Source organism: Odocoileus virginianus, chromosome 10 (assembly GCF_023699985.2).
Source record: "Odocoileus virginianus isolate 20LAN1187 ecotype Illinois chromosome 10, Ovbor_1.2, whole genome shotgun sequence".
Taxonomy (NCBI): Eukaryota; Metazoa; Chordata; class Mammalia; order Artiodactyla; family Cervidae; genus Odocoileus; species Odocoileus virginianus.
Genome location: NC_069683.1, coordinates 36142905 through 36157030, shown reverse-complemented (window position 1 = coordinate 36157030; position 14126 = coordinate 36142905). Strand labels below are relative to the sequence as shown.

The window sequence follows — 14126 nt, the reverse complement described above, 5'->3', positions numbered from 1 at the left end:
CCAAAAGGAGGAGGAGAGGCAACCAGAGAGAATGAACTTCCCTAAAAGGATAAAGTGAAAGCCCTTGCTTTATACAGGAACCCTTTGTGTCCAGCCCCAACCAATCACACCCCAGGCACTGCTGAGCCCCTAACTTGTTCCTGGGCGGGTCTGCCTCCAGGAGTCCCTGTTTGCCGCCTCCACAGACAGGACCTGAAGATTAGTAAAGGGAAAATAAGAGCAGTCCAAGCAAGCAGCAGCTGGCCCAGAGCCCCCCCAGGGGAGGGGCAGGGCCTGAGAAGGGGTGTTAGTGGGGGCAGGGGGAGGTGGGCTGGGGTGCCTCATGGAGGAGGCCTGCGGGCTGGGCCCAGGGCAAGCCCACCCCTCCCTGCAGTCCTTGTGTCTGGGTCACCAGCCAAGGGGATTGGAGCTGAGAGCTCAACCTCTCACCATGAGCTCAGCCGCTTCCCCTGCCCTCCCAGGTCAATGAAAAGCAGGCCTCATTTCAGTTCTGTACTTGAGAGGCTGCTATGTGCCACCAAAGGCACATATGGAGTTTGGTACCCTTAGAGGTTGTGGCAAACACAAGAAAGTCTCCTAGACGGTCAGCTTCTCCAGAGTCGTCTTATCTAGCCTGGCATGCTGTAGGCATCAATCAATAGACGGTGAACTAAATGGAAATCCTAAAACGCATGCGTCATAGGTCATACTGGAGTGAACTAAACTGGAGTTTGGAATATTTAGTACAAAATCTTTACCACATACTTAGTGGCTTGAAACAACACAAGTTCATTATCTCACAATTCTGGCTGTTGGATGTCCAAATGGGTTTTTCACTGGACTCAAATCAAGATGTTGGCAGGGGATTTCCCTGGTGGTCCAGGGCTTAAGGAATATGCCTGTCAATGTTGGGGACGTGGGTCCAATCCCTGGTCTGGGAAGATTTCACATGCTACAGGGCAACTAAGCCCGTGTGTCACAACTACTGAAGACTACATGCTCCAGAACCGGAGTGCTGTAACTACTGAAGCCCGAGCGCCTGCAGTCCGCACTCTGCCACAGAGGCCCATGCACCACAGCTAGAGTGGCCCCTGCTCAACACAGTAGAGAAAGCCCACGCACAGCATCAAAGACCCAGAGCAGTCAAAAACAATTAATAACAATAAAAGAAAGATGTCAGCAGGGTTGCATTCCCCTCTAGAGGCTCTGGTTTTTGTTGTTCAGTTGCCCAGGCATGTCTGACTCAGCAACGCCATGGACTGCAGCAGGCCAGGCCTCCCCGTCCCTTACCATCTCCCAGAGTTTGCCCAAGTTTATGTCCATTGCACTGGTGATGCCATCCAACCATTTCATCCCGTCACCCTCTTCGCCTTCTGCCTTCAGTCTTCCCCAGCATCAGGGTCTTTTCCAGTGAAAAAGCTCTTTGCATCAGGTGACCAAAGTATTGGAGCGTCAGCTTCAGCATCAGTCCTTCCAATGAGTATTCAGGGTTGATTTCCTTTAAGATGAACTGGTTTGATCTCCTTGCTGTCCAAGAGACTCTCAAGAGTCTTCTCCAGCACCACAGTTCGAAAGTGTCAATTCTTTGGCACTCTGCCTTCTTTACGGTCCAGCTCTCATAACTGTACATGACTAAAGCCTTGACTATGTGGACTTTTGTTGGCAACGTGATGTCTTTGCTTTTTGACACATTGTCTAGGTTTGTTGTTGCTTTCCTGTCAAGAGGCAATCATCTAAGGCTCTAAGGGAATGTAAAAGGTTCTATTTCCTTGCCTTTTCCAGCTGTGGCCACCTGCACTCCTTGGCTCGTGGCTGCTCCCCCATCTTCAAAGTCAGGGACACTGTCTCTCTCTGACCTTCCTCCATGGTCATGTCTCCCTCCGACTCCCTTCTGCCTTGCTATTCCTCTTTTAAGGATTATCATGATGACACTGGACCCATCTGGGTAATTCAGGACACTCTCCCTGAATTAACAATGTTAATTCCATTTGCAACCTTAATTCTCCTTGGCCATGTAAGGTGACATAGTGACCAGTTCCAAGGGTTAGGACACGGACGTCTGTGGGGTGCCATTATTCAGCCAACCACAAACTTCATCTTTTAAGGTCAAACTGGAGGAGACCACCAGTGTTTCGCCAAAAGGTGAAAATATTAATTAACACTTATGAAGCACCTACTGCATACAAGGCATACCACTAAGTACTTTTGCATATATTATCTGATTTAATTGTAGTTAATGTTCAAAGAGTAGTAGTAACTACTACTACTAGTAAACCAGATCATGTTATTCACCTCTAAAATCTTCTGATAGTTTTCTACATGTTTTAGGGGAAAACTCGCAGTCTTCTGGCAGCCCCTTGGGGCCCCATGGGATCTAACTTTGGCCCGACTCCCAGTTCCATCTCCCACCAGCTTCCCCTTGACCTTTACGCTTCAACCATGGGAGCCTTTCAGTTCCTTGAACTTTTATGGCTGCACCTGAAGACCCCTCTTTCTGGAACATTCATTCCCAAGATCATCGACCCTCTCTCATTATGCAGATCTCTAGTCTATTCACTGCCACGTCCCAGCTCTTAAAATAGTGCTTAGCACAATACTAGGCACATGATACACATTTATAAATGAACTAATCTGAATTATGCCAGGGAGGAAACGAGATGATAAGGCCAAGTTCACAGAGCTAGTCAGCTCACGAATTCCAACTCAGAGCAGACTCTACATAAAAGCCTCTTAACGAGCCACCCACAAGCTCCACATCAGAGACCCCTAGGCCAGCTGGGAGGTGCCGGGATGGAAACACTAGATCGAGCTCCTGAACAGTCAGTCCCCTGCACACTGCACGGCAGTGAGATAGTGACACGGACTGCCGACCAAGCAGTCAGCGAGCCTGACGGAGACTGGTCTGCACTCTTGGCTGGGCGGGCTACAAAGCAGATCTGGAGAAGACATGGTCACGGCAAACCAAGAATTCCTTATCAGGTGGGGAAAACAATCCAAATGAACTTTTGGGCTAACCCAGTGGAATTGAGGCCTCCGAATGAACCTTAAAAAAGAAAAAAGTTCCAGTCTGCAAAGGAAGTGATTTTTCCATATTCTAACAATCAGAAATATGCTTTTTAAACATCAGAATTCTCATTCCACGTTGCTGTCATTTTGAGGGAATTTAAATAGATGACATTATGCTTTCCTATGGGTGATAGCAACAGCAGTCCTGGAATGTCATTATTTTAGTGTGTGACAGGGGAGGCCATTGCATCACGGATTCCAGAGACTGAAATCCGAAGCAAGCTAACCACATTGAAGAACTCTTTTAAGATTCCTTGCAGGAGCTCTGAAGAACCAAACATATCAGCAGTGAGCCAGCAAGCAGCAGGAGAGCATGGGAACATCGGCACCAGTATAGGAGGACTTCTGTCCCTTCTCGTCATATTCCTTCCTGCCCCAACTGTAGACAAGAGAAATAGGAGGAGGGAATGAAGAGAGTGAAAGACCACGCCAGGCCCACCACCCACACCCATGCCTAAGTTGTGGGGCAGGCTGGGCCAGGAGGAGTGGAAGAGCATGGGATTAGAAGGGAAGCTGAAGTTTTGATCTCAGACTGGACTAGGCCTTCAAACCTACAGGTGAGTCCTAATTCCTTAAATGTCCTCATAGCTGGACATGCAATCCGCCTAAGATGTCACAGATCATGTCTGAAGGCCGTGCTTGGGGTAGGGAGAGCTCTTTCCTGACTGAAATCCAATGGAAGTCAGCTGATTCAATAAATTTGTTACGGGATAAAAATCAAATGACCAACAGAATATCAGTTTTTGGCTAGCAAATTTATAAGGTAAAAAAAACAAAATAACGCCCAGTTTTGATGAGAGAGAAGAGAACCGAGTATCCCCAAATACTTCTGGTATGTCTTAGCCCATTCAGGCCACTATAACAAAACATCACAGTCTGGGTGGCTTATAAACTACAGAAATTTAATTCTCATGGTCTGGTGGCCCAAGTCCAAAGTCAAGGCACCAGCATGGTCAAGTTCTCTGGTGAAGACTGTCTTCCTGGTTCATAACTGGCCCCTTCTCCCTGTGTTCTTTTATGTGGAAGAGGCTAGAGATCTTTCTGGACCCTCTTTATAAGGCATTAATCCCACTCATGAGGCCTCTACCCTCATGACTTAAGGACCTACCAGAGGCCTCACCTACTCATACCACAACCCCAGGCATGAGGAGTTCAGCAGACACATTTCAGAACACAAACATTCGGACTATTGCTGGTTTACAAATCAGAATAAATTGTCTTGGGCAGTGCCTCTCACACTGCAATGTACACAAGTCACATGGGCATCTAGTTAAGATGCAGATTCTGATTCAGTAGGTTTGGGGTGAGGCCCAAGAATCTGCCTTTCTCATAAGCTATCCAGATGGCAAGACTTTGGCCATCTGATGTAAAGAACCAACTCACTGGAAAAGACTTGATGCTGGGCAAGAGTGAGGGCAGGAAGAGAAAGGGACGACAGAGGATGAGATGGTTGATGGCATCACCGATTCAATGGATGTAAGTTTGAGCCAGCTCTGGGAGATGGTAAAGGACAGGGAAGGCTGGTGTGCTGCAGTCCATGGAGTCTCAGAGTCAGACATGACTTAGTGACTGAAAAACAGCAACCACAGCTTGGTCATACTGATGGTATTGGCGCAAGGATCACACCTTGAGAAGTCTAGAGAAAATCTGACCAAGTGTAGCAAAAGTCTTAAAATCTTTACTACTTTTGACTCAGTAATTCTCCACTAATGATATATTCTAGGGACTAATAAGGAATATATATATATATATATATATATATATATATATATATATATATATATAGAGAGAGAGAGAGAGAGAGAGATGTAGCCAAAGATGTTTATCACAATGTTACATCTACAGTGGAAACTGGATACAACCTAAATATCTGACAACAGGGAAATTTATAAACAAATGATGGTAAAGCCATTCGGTGAATAAAACAATATAGCCATATCAAGTTCTTATAAAATGTTTGATGCTGCTATGAAAAAAAAATAACATTTGTGACATGAGAAACAAAAAGATAAAAATACAAAGATGGGTCAGTTTTGTGTGTCAATTTGGCTAGGCTATAGTACCCCGTTACTGACTCAAAAGCTAGATGCTGCTGTGAAGGTATTCTGTAGATAGGATTAAAATGTACAATCAGTTGACTTTAAGTGAAAAAGAATACCCTCTGTAGTGTGGGCAGATCTCATCAGTTCAAGGCCTTACAAACACAAACTGAGATTTCCCATAAAAGAGGATATTTTGCCTCAAGACTACAGCATTAACTCTTGCCTGAGTATTCGGCTTGCTGGCCTGCCTTATAGGTTTCAGATCTCCCAATCCTATAGTCATGTAAACTAACCCCTTGAGATAAATCTCCTCAAATATATGTGTATGTGTGTGTGTATCTCTTAGTGCAAATGCTTATGTGTGTTTGTATGCTATGTGTCTGTATGCGTGTGTATGTATACACAATACATACATATAGATATATCTCCAAAGGTTCTGTTTCTCTGGAGAACCCCGACAGATGAGTCTAACTTTGCATGAGTCTAATTCTGTTAAAAACATTTATGTTACAAATTACACTGCAAAAGCTTGAGTCCCATAACTGAATATACAGTATGATTCTTATTTTATTGTTAAAATATTAGATATATGAATGAGAGAGAAAACATTCAAATATTAGCAATAAAAAGATGATGGTTCAATGTTTGTCTTGATATTTAATATTTTTAAAAAATTTTTATAAGCATGTGTTTCTTTTATGATCAGGGAAATCATAGTTACAGTCTGATTTGCATTGAACACTGCAATTTCAGTGTCCATTGAGAGGGGGACTACACAATTTTAGTCAATCTGAAGAAGAGAACACCCTTCTTCACCATTTCACCTGCTTCTCAAGTCACAAACTGCATTCTCAGCATTTCCTCCAGACCTGTCCCAGCCCCTTTTTTCTGTCCCATTTGGCCTCCTGTCCTTCATTGTCTCAAATAAAAAACCCATTAAATGGGCAAGGCAGTGACTTTCATTATCCTTGTTTTTAGAAACGAGGAAACTGAGGCTAAGAGGGTTTAAGTGGTTTGTACATAGATACCCAGCTGGCAATTGACATAGCCCAAATTCCTTCCTTTGTAAACTGGAAAACCAGGCACATGTGAGTGATTTTCATTACTGTTCCCATATGGACCGTGTGAGAATCATGTCAATTATATTATGAGGTCTTCTCCCTGGCCTGCCACAGCCTTCCTCAGTGACTTCAGACAATAGCTCATTAATCTCCAGAAGAGACGTGGATGGCCAGCATCAGGTGCCAGGACCAAAAAGACTCTGGGTTTGACCACACGTCCAGGCACCCTGGCCAGGGCCTCTGATGACTCAAGCCCAACAGCTGGAAGTGAACAGGACCACCCGCACTGCCCCAAATGGGGCCAAACTCAGCGCTTTCTTTCCAGTCCCCTCCTAATGATTGGCGAAAGGTTCTGGCTAGCTGCCATCCCATGCCCATGAGGGATGGCCCCACCGCAGAAGACTTAAGCTACAAAAGCAATTCCCACTGCTGGCAGCATCAAGTTCTTGGACTGGGCTCTAGCATGAAGGGCCTTCCTTCTCCCCCACTCCTGGGCCTGCTAAGACTGAATGTACTCTTGAATCCCATTAGGACTGGATCCTTTCCCTTGGACCCCGACATCCACCTTGGCATCCCCAGGGAGCAGGGTCTGCTTGTACCATGACCCCTACCACAAATGGGCTGATCTTCCCAAATCATGAGCCCTTCACGTCCAACATGAGAGCCCCAAGATATCCTGCTGTCACCTGCAACCCCAAGACCTAAAGGTAATCCAGGCTGGAATAACACTTGGTTGTTTACTGAACAAATGAATAAACATACTACACACAGACCATAACTCAGGTCCTGGCCAGCCTCTACCTAAGCGTTTCCCAGTGATTTAAAAAAAAAAAAAAAAAAAGTGCTATATTAAATGGTAAGCCAGTTAGATGGCTTCATGGGGTGCAAGTTTATAAAAAATTCTAAAACATCCCTGGAATAAATTGGAAATATGGTACCAGTTAACTCAAGTTTCCACACTGCTTCCCCCATACTGATAAAGCATAATTGGTCCCCCTTTGTCAAAGATGATGCACTTGGTGGGATGGGGAGGAAAGGCATAGTCCTCTTGGAAAGCTACTTTGGATAAAGCTGTCTGCACTGCCCAATGTGCAAACTGCCAGGTGTTAACACAAGGCCCATACCACCAAGCCCCAAACCGGCAAGCTGACAGGATCCTGAGTTCAGCAGGTCCAGGTCTGCTGAAATTTAAAAACCAAACTAACCCTAGCCATTAGACCTATTTAGGGGAATAAGTGATGTATCTGAGTAACTATTAAACTCCCTTTTAAAATATTTTTCAAGACGTTGCTTAGCTCAGAAAATGATGCAAAATAAAAACACTGTAATCCCTTTGTCTTATTGTGAAGACAAAGAAATAGCCTTGCTAGTTTCATTTCTATAAATGCCAGCTTCTCCCCATCTGCCCTACATAAATGCTGAACACATACTTCAGTTATTTGGCCTGATATTGGTCTGGGTCCCACAGCAGAAGCCCTCAGGCCACAGGGGAAATGCCCAGAGCACTGGCTGGGGAACACAGTGGGGGCTCCAATCAGCTTCTGATCATCAGCTCCCCACCCTGAGGGTTGTGTAGGGTCCCTCTGCCCTTGGAGGACTAATCAGGGCACCTGCTCTCCATCCAGGTGACATCAAAGCCACAAACTCCTGCTCAGGGCAAAACTGGAAAACCAAGAGGATCCCTCTCCCTGTCTCTTCACATCCTTATCATCAATAGAAAAGGTGAGGGAAGGGGAAAATAAAGGAGAAGGCAGAGTGAAGTAGGGGTTCCACAATGATGCCTTGGAAAGAGAGAGAGAAGAGGAAACTGAGAAAAGTGGAAAGGATCTTAGCGAAGGCCCCCGCCTTACTGGCCTCAGCGAGAAGGGAGGAAGGCCGCCAAGACACATGCTGGCAGGGTTGATGACATGTGCTTTAGCACAAAGATTTAATAGGCAGAGCTAATAAAGCAGGATTGAGAAATGCCTTCTTCGTTGTGCCAAGTACAGTACAGAAAAGTTACCATCAGCATCAGAAAATGTATTCAGGTTTCTGGGACTGAGTTAAGGTCCAGCATGGAGATTCAACCACTGAAACACACGATCAGAAAGGTATTAAACTTTCAGATGGAGGGACAGATCCAGGAGAAAAACAAGCTCCTTCTTATGTACATATGTATTACCTGCAACAAAGCAGAATATACACATTGATATCCCTTTGGAACTGTGAGGAAGGGCAAAAAGCTCATGGCTTCATTTTTACTGAGAGCTTATTATGCACCAGGCACTGCTCTATGAGCCTGACATGTATTAATTCATTATATTTCTCACATCATGAGGAACATACCAGCAGTATCTCCTTTGCAGAAAGCAAGCAAGCTGAGGCACAATAAGGTTAAGTCATTTTCAATTTTCCAAAAGTGTCACTGAGAATAACCAAGAGCAATCCTGTAGAAGATTCTGTGAACAAGGGGGAAAAGAGGAAGTTAACTACACAGTACCCATCAAATTAGTCGGGGACTTTCCTGGTGGTCTAGTGGTTAAGAATCTCCCTTCCAAGGCTATGGATGTGGGTTCAATCCCTGGTTGGGGAACTAAGATCCCATACGCCTCGAGCAACCAAGACCACACACCACAACTAGAGAGAAGCCTGTGCACTGCAACTAGAGAAGCCTGTGTGCTACAACTAAGAGTTGATGCCCAAAAAAAAAAAAAAAGTTCTTTAGTTAACACCTACTGAGCCCTTACCATTTGTTGCTCCAAATCCACTCTCTACCATAGCTGGGCTGGACCAGTGGATGAGACGTTTATCCCCTGGCTCCCTCCCTGCCGGGCCATGGTTCGCTCTTCTATAGCTACGGCTTTCTTCCCAGCTGCTGGTCAGTGCCCCATCCCTTGCCCCTTCAAGGCCCATGGGTAGGATCTGTTCCCAGCTGTTGTCGGCCCTGGGGTGCCTCGCCATCCTTGGTTTCCTTCATCTCCACCCACATCACTTGGGTGGAGCGATGAAGGTCCCTTCATCACTCTCTCTGATTACCTCATCATGGATGCCAACTGCTCCCCGCCAGGCTCTCAACTGATATGTGAAACTCTGAGTTCGTACCATGTATTGTTAATTCCCACATCAACCCTTGTAGGTGAAATTATTATCCTCACTCTACTATAGGTGGGGAACTTGAGAATTCTGATGGGTTGACTCACTGCCCAAAGTCATACAGCTAGCTAAGTGGCAATGTCTGAGTCTGACATATGCAGTTGTATTTCTAGGCATCCACTCTCCTTAATCACTATGTAATATTGGCCCACTAACCTAAATTGTATCAAATGTCTTAGCTTACTGGACTATCTTGGTTGTTCTATTTTAGTAAAAGGAAGACACATTTTTAGTGCCATTAAACACCTGACCTGTGATGATGACTTCCCAATCCTATTGCTCCCCAAAGGCTACTGGTCTACCACTGGACATAAAAGAGAGCTGGTGGTAAATAACTACATTCCAAAAAAAAAAAAAAAATCAATCTTATAAAGCAAGGGATATGCAACCCCATGGACTATATAATCTTATCTGGGTCGTGAAGATCTTTTTTGTACAGTTCTTCTGTGTATTCTTGCCACCTCTTCTTAATATCTTCTGCTTCTGTTAGGTCCATACCATTTCTGTCCTTTATCGAACCTATCTTTGCATGAAATGTTCCCTTGGTATCTCTATTTTCTTGAAGAGATCTCTAGTCTTTCCCATTCTGTTGTTTTCCTCTATTTCTTTGCATTGATCACTGAGGAAGGCTTTCTTATCTCTCCTTGCTATTCTTTGGAACTCTGCATTCAAATGGGAATATCTTTCCTTTTCTCCTTTGCTTTTTGCTTCTCTTCTTTTCACAGCTATTTGTAAGGCCTCCTCAGACAACCATTTTGCCTTTTTGCATTTCTTTTCCATGGGGATGGTCTTGATCCCTGTCTCCTGTACAATGTCACGCACCTCCAATATGTCACTTAGCCCCTGCTTTAGAAATTCAGAGAGAGTATTAAGCCTTGATAGAAAGAAAAGAAGGTCCTTTAACCTACCTTTTTCTAAACTAATTTGTTGTGCATTTTTTTTGAGTAGATGCTTATTAATAGCTTTTCTAAGTATGAAATTCAATAACTTCCATTCTCAATTCCCTTAATGTCTATGTATTTTAGCTAGTTAAAATTATTTGCCCTTATGGTAACTATGGGTTCCAATTAGGGTCTTTTTCATTGCTTAAAAATATCCACCAGCCCTGGAAGGGGACTGGAGGTTTGTTAAGGCGAGAACCACCTACAGTGGAATACTCTGGTGCCTCCACCACTGCTACACCTGCCACTGGCAGACTTTGAAAGGGCACACGGAGAAATCACAGTCTCACTGACAAATATCTCCTGATATTAATTGTGAAAGTGAAAGCTGCTCAGCTGTGTCTGACTCTTTGCGACCCCATGGACTATACAGTCCATGGAATTCTCCAGGCCAGAATACTGGAGTGGGTAGTCTTTTCCTTCTCCAGGGGATCTTCCCAACCCAGGGATTGAACCCAGGTCTCCTGCATTGCAGGTGGATTCCTCCACCAGCTGCGCCACAAGAGAAGCCCAAGAATACTGGAGTGGGCAGCCTATCCCTTCCCTAGCAGATCTTCCCAACCCAGAAATCGAACGGGGTCTCCTGCATTGCAGGAGGATTCTTTACCAACTGAGCTATAAGGGAAGCCCAATATTAATTAAGAGCTCTCAACAAATCCCTTTAAGGGAAACACAGGTCCACATCTATTGCCAGACCTCAGCCTGAACCGCACCTCAGGCCTCACTTTGCCTACACTGCTAGTAAAGCACACAGCACATGGGAATATGGTTAAATATTTCTACTCAGACATCTAGACTTTCCTAAATTCATCCAGATTTCAAAAATGCTTCCTACTTCCCCATCACTAACAAAAATACATCAGAAATTCCAGCAGATCAGTAGTTTAAAAAACTGCTTGATTCAAGCTGGCATGTGATACTTACAAAAGAGGTACAAATTTGACACAAACACAGAAACAAAAGGAAAAGAAAAAAAAAAAGAAAAAATATTTTTGAGGAAAAAATTGAAAATACTCAAGAAATATCCCCAATTTAGTCTGTTGGGCTGCTATAACAAATCACCATATACGGGGTGTCTTACAAACAACAGAACTTTATTTCTCACAGTCCTAAGGGTCAGAGCCCAAGATCAGGCACTAGCTTGGTTATGTGCAGCTGATGCCTTCTGTGTCCTCATGTGGTGGAAGCAGGCAAGGGCTCCCTCTGGAGCCCCTGTGACAAAGGCACTAACCCCTCTCTGATCACCTCACAAAGGCCCCACCCCCTAACATTGCCACTTGGGGGTTAGGATTTCAACATATAAATTTGGGGGAACACATTCATTCAGATAACAGTCCCATATAGGGAACTGCCTGGTGGGCTAGTGGTTAGGACTCTGAGCTTTCACTGCAGAAGTCCCAGGTTCTAATCCTGGTCAAGAAACTAAGACCCCATAAACTGCATTGCGTGGCCAAATCAAAGAAACACCACAGTCCCATATACTTGCTACATTATCCATGTGTACCATTAGGTCTGAATTCAGATGGCTTATTCTAAAGACAGGACCATCGAGACCATATAAAGGCATCCTCTAATTCTGGCAGCAGAGAAAACAGGAAGGACCCAGAAAAACGAGATACCATATTTCAGCAAGTACAGACTTTCTGTACGGATTGACTTGGCCTCCAATTTAAAGTAGTTTGAAATCTGCTCAAAGTAATAACATTTTATTCTAGCGCCCAGTCAAGTATAAAGCAAAAGAGGAAATATAAATGGCTACACGCATGGAAAATGTTCAACCTCACTAGTAATCAGAGAAATTAAAAACAATTAAGGTTGTTCTCATTAATTAAATTATAATTACGAATGCAGAAAAGGATGTTGTTAAGCAGACACTTTCATAGACAACTGCTGGGAGCATATATTGGCATATCCCTTTTTGGTAATAACTATCAAGAAATTGAAAAGGTTTCATATTGTTTGATCCAGTAATTCCATTCTAGGAAATCTACTTTATGGAAATATTAAATATGGAAAAGCAATTAGACTAAAACTGTTCAACATCATACTTTTATCATGGCAAATAAATGGAAATATACTGAACTGCGTGACAGAGGACTAGGTTGGTAATCTGTAGTACATTATTCAGATGGAATATTATCATTATATCATAGTCATTAAAGATTATATTTAAGAATTATTTATAGCGAACATCGTAACAGGAAATACAGTGAGAAAAAGAAATGTGACAAAACTAAAAATAAATTTTTTTTTTAAATTCTGGAAATAAACATGCTAAAATGGAAACAGTGTCTAAGTCAATGCAATTGCAGTGTGATTCACAGGACAGCAGCAGTCTGTGAACTGTACGTTACCCTATCAGGAAAATAATTTTAGAGTGTGCATTTGGAAACTTTTAGCAGTTTAGTATTGCTGTGACACCCAAGCACATGTCTCATGGAACTGTGAGTTGAACAGGGTGCAGACCAGCTTGAATGCTGTCAAACTGGGATGGAAAGTTCCAGGTTACACAAGTTGCACCGTAGTCACACATGGTGGGACATCACAGTCCACAGTGGGCTGGAAATACGAGAGAAGTGGCCCTTCACGTGGACCACTGGTCTAGGTGATAGCACTGTAGATGATTTTATCTCCCCCTTCCATATTTTTCAAAATTGTTATAATGTTATATTGCTATTATAAGAAGAAAAACAGGTTTTATTTTTTAAATGCAAGTAAAAAGAGGAAACTAAACGTCACTTAACTGCTATAACTCTGGAAAACTTTCCTATAAATACATAAACATATATTGGGAGGCAGGAAGACACAGTAGTTAGGAAGATAGATTTCAGATTTTCCAAATTTCTATAGGAAAACTTTACTATAGAAATATATAAGCAAATAGTGGGAGGCAGGGAGACACAGTGGTTAGGAAGATAAGATTTCAGAGCTGACAGTCTGGGTTTGAACCCTGGATCCACCACTCCACTATTTACCAGCTATGGGCTAGTAGCTCAACCTCTCTATGCCTCGGTTTATTCATGCATAAAATGGGGATAATAACAGAACCTATCTCATGGTGACTCATAGCGTTTGGCAGAATTAAATGAGTCAACACACATAAGACCCTGGAACATAATAAGCTCTATATAAATGTTCACTCTTATTATTACAAATCATAGGCAGGGATGAGAGCTACAGCCAAAACACATTTCCCAATGCTTTATTTGCAAAATGGGTCAAGAGGAACAGTAGAAATAGTAGTAATAATAACAATGAATGTTAAGAGCTTGTGTGCCAGGTCCCAAGCTAAGTTTCTGACATGAATCAGCTTATTCATTATTAACATTAGAGATTGGTCCTAAATTCATTCCATCCTTTCTGCAGACGGGAAAACTGAGGCTCAGAGAAATGAAGTGACTTGCCCAGGGTCACCAAGCTCATAGGTGCGTCTCCCTCTAGGGCACTGAGCTAGGCCCAGGAGGACAGGGGTCCCTAGAGGCGAGACTGTGAGCCCTTTGAGAGCAGAAACACACTGTCTTGTTCCCAGGGGGAGCCAGGGTCACCAGCCTATTCAAGGACCAGGCCACAAGAAAAATCCAGGACTCGTTTGCAGCCCCCTCCCTGGGTCCCCCTCAGCCAGGCCGGCCAACAGTGGCTGCGCCCTGCAGCCTGGTCGGGGCATTGCTCTTAGGGAGTGACCTAAGCCCTGAGGAAGGCAGCTGTTGGAATGTGATGGCAGGATGCAGAGGCTCGTGAGTCATTTCACTCCCCCTCCTCGCTGTGGTCCGGGACACAATTTATTACCTTCGTCACTGGGCTTTCTGCTCCTGGTTGGCTAGGGGTTGGTGAAGCAGTCATCCCTAAAAGGAAATCAATCTGTTAGCAAGTCCCATCTCTCCCTGCCGTAGGGGCTGGAGGCAGAA

General features: G+C 44.0%; 1 protein-coding gene across 2 annotated transcripts in view; it reads right to left on the bottom strand.

Moving 5' to 3' along the window:
• Positions 1 to 14126, bottom strand: part of PARVA (parvin alpha) — a 167467-nt gene that overhangs the window by 134891 nt on the left and 18450 nt on the right. The window lies entirely within an intron of this gene.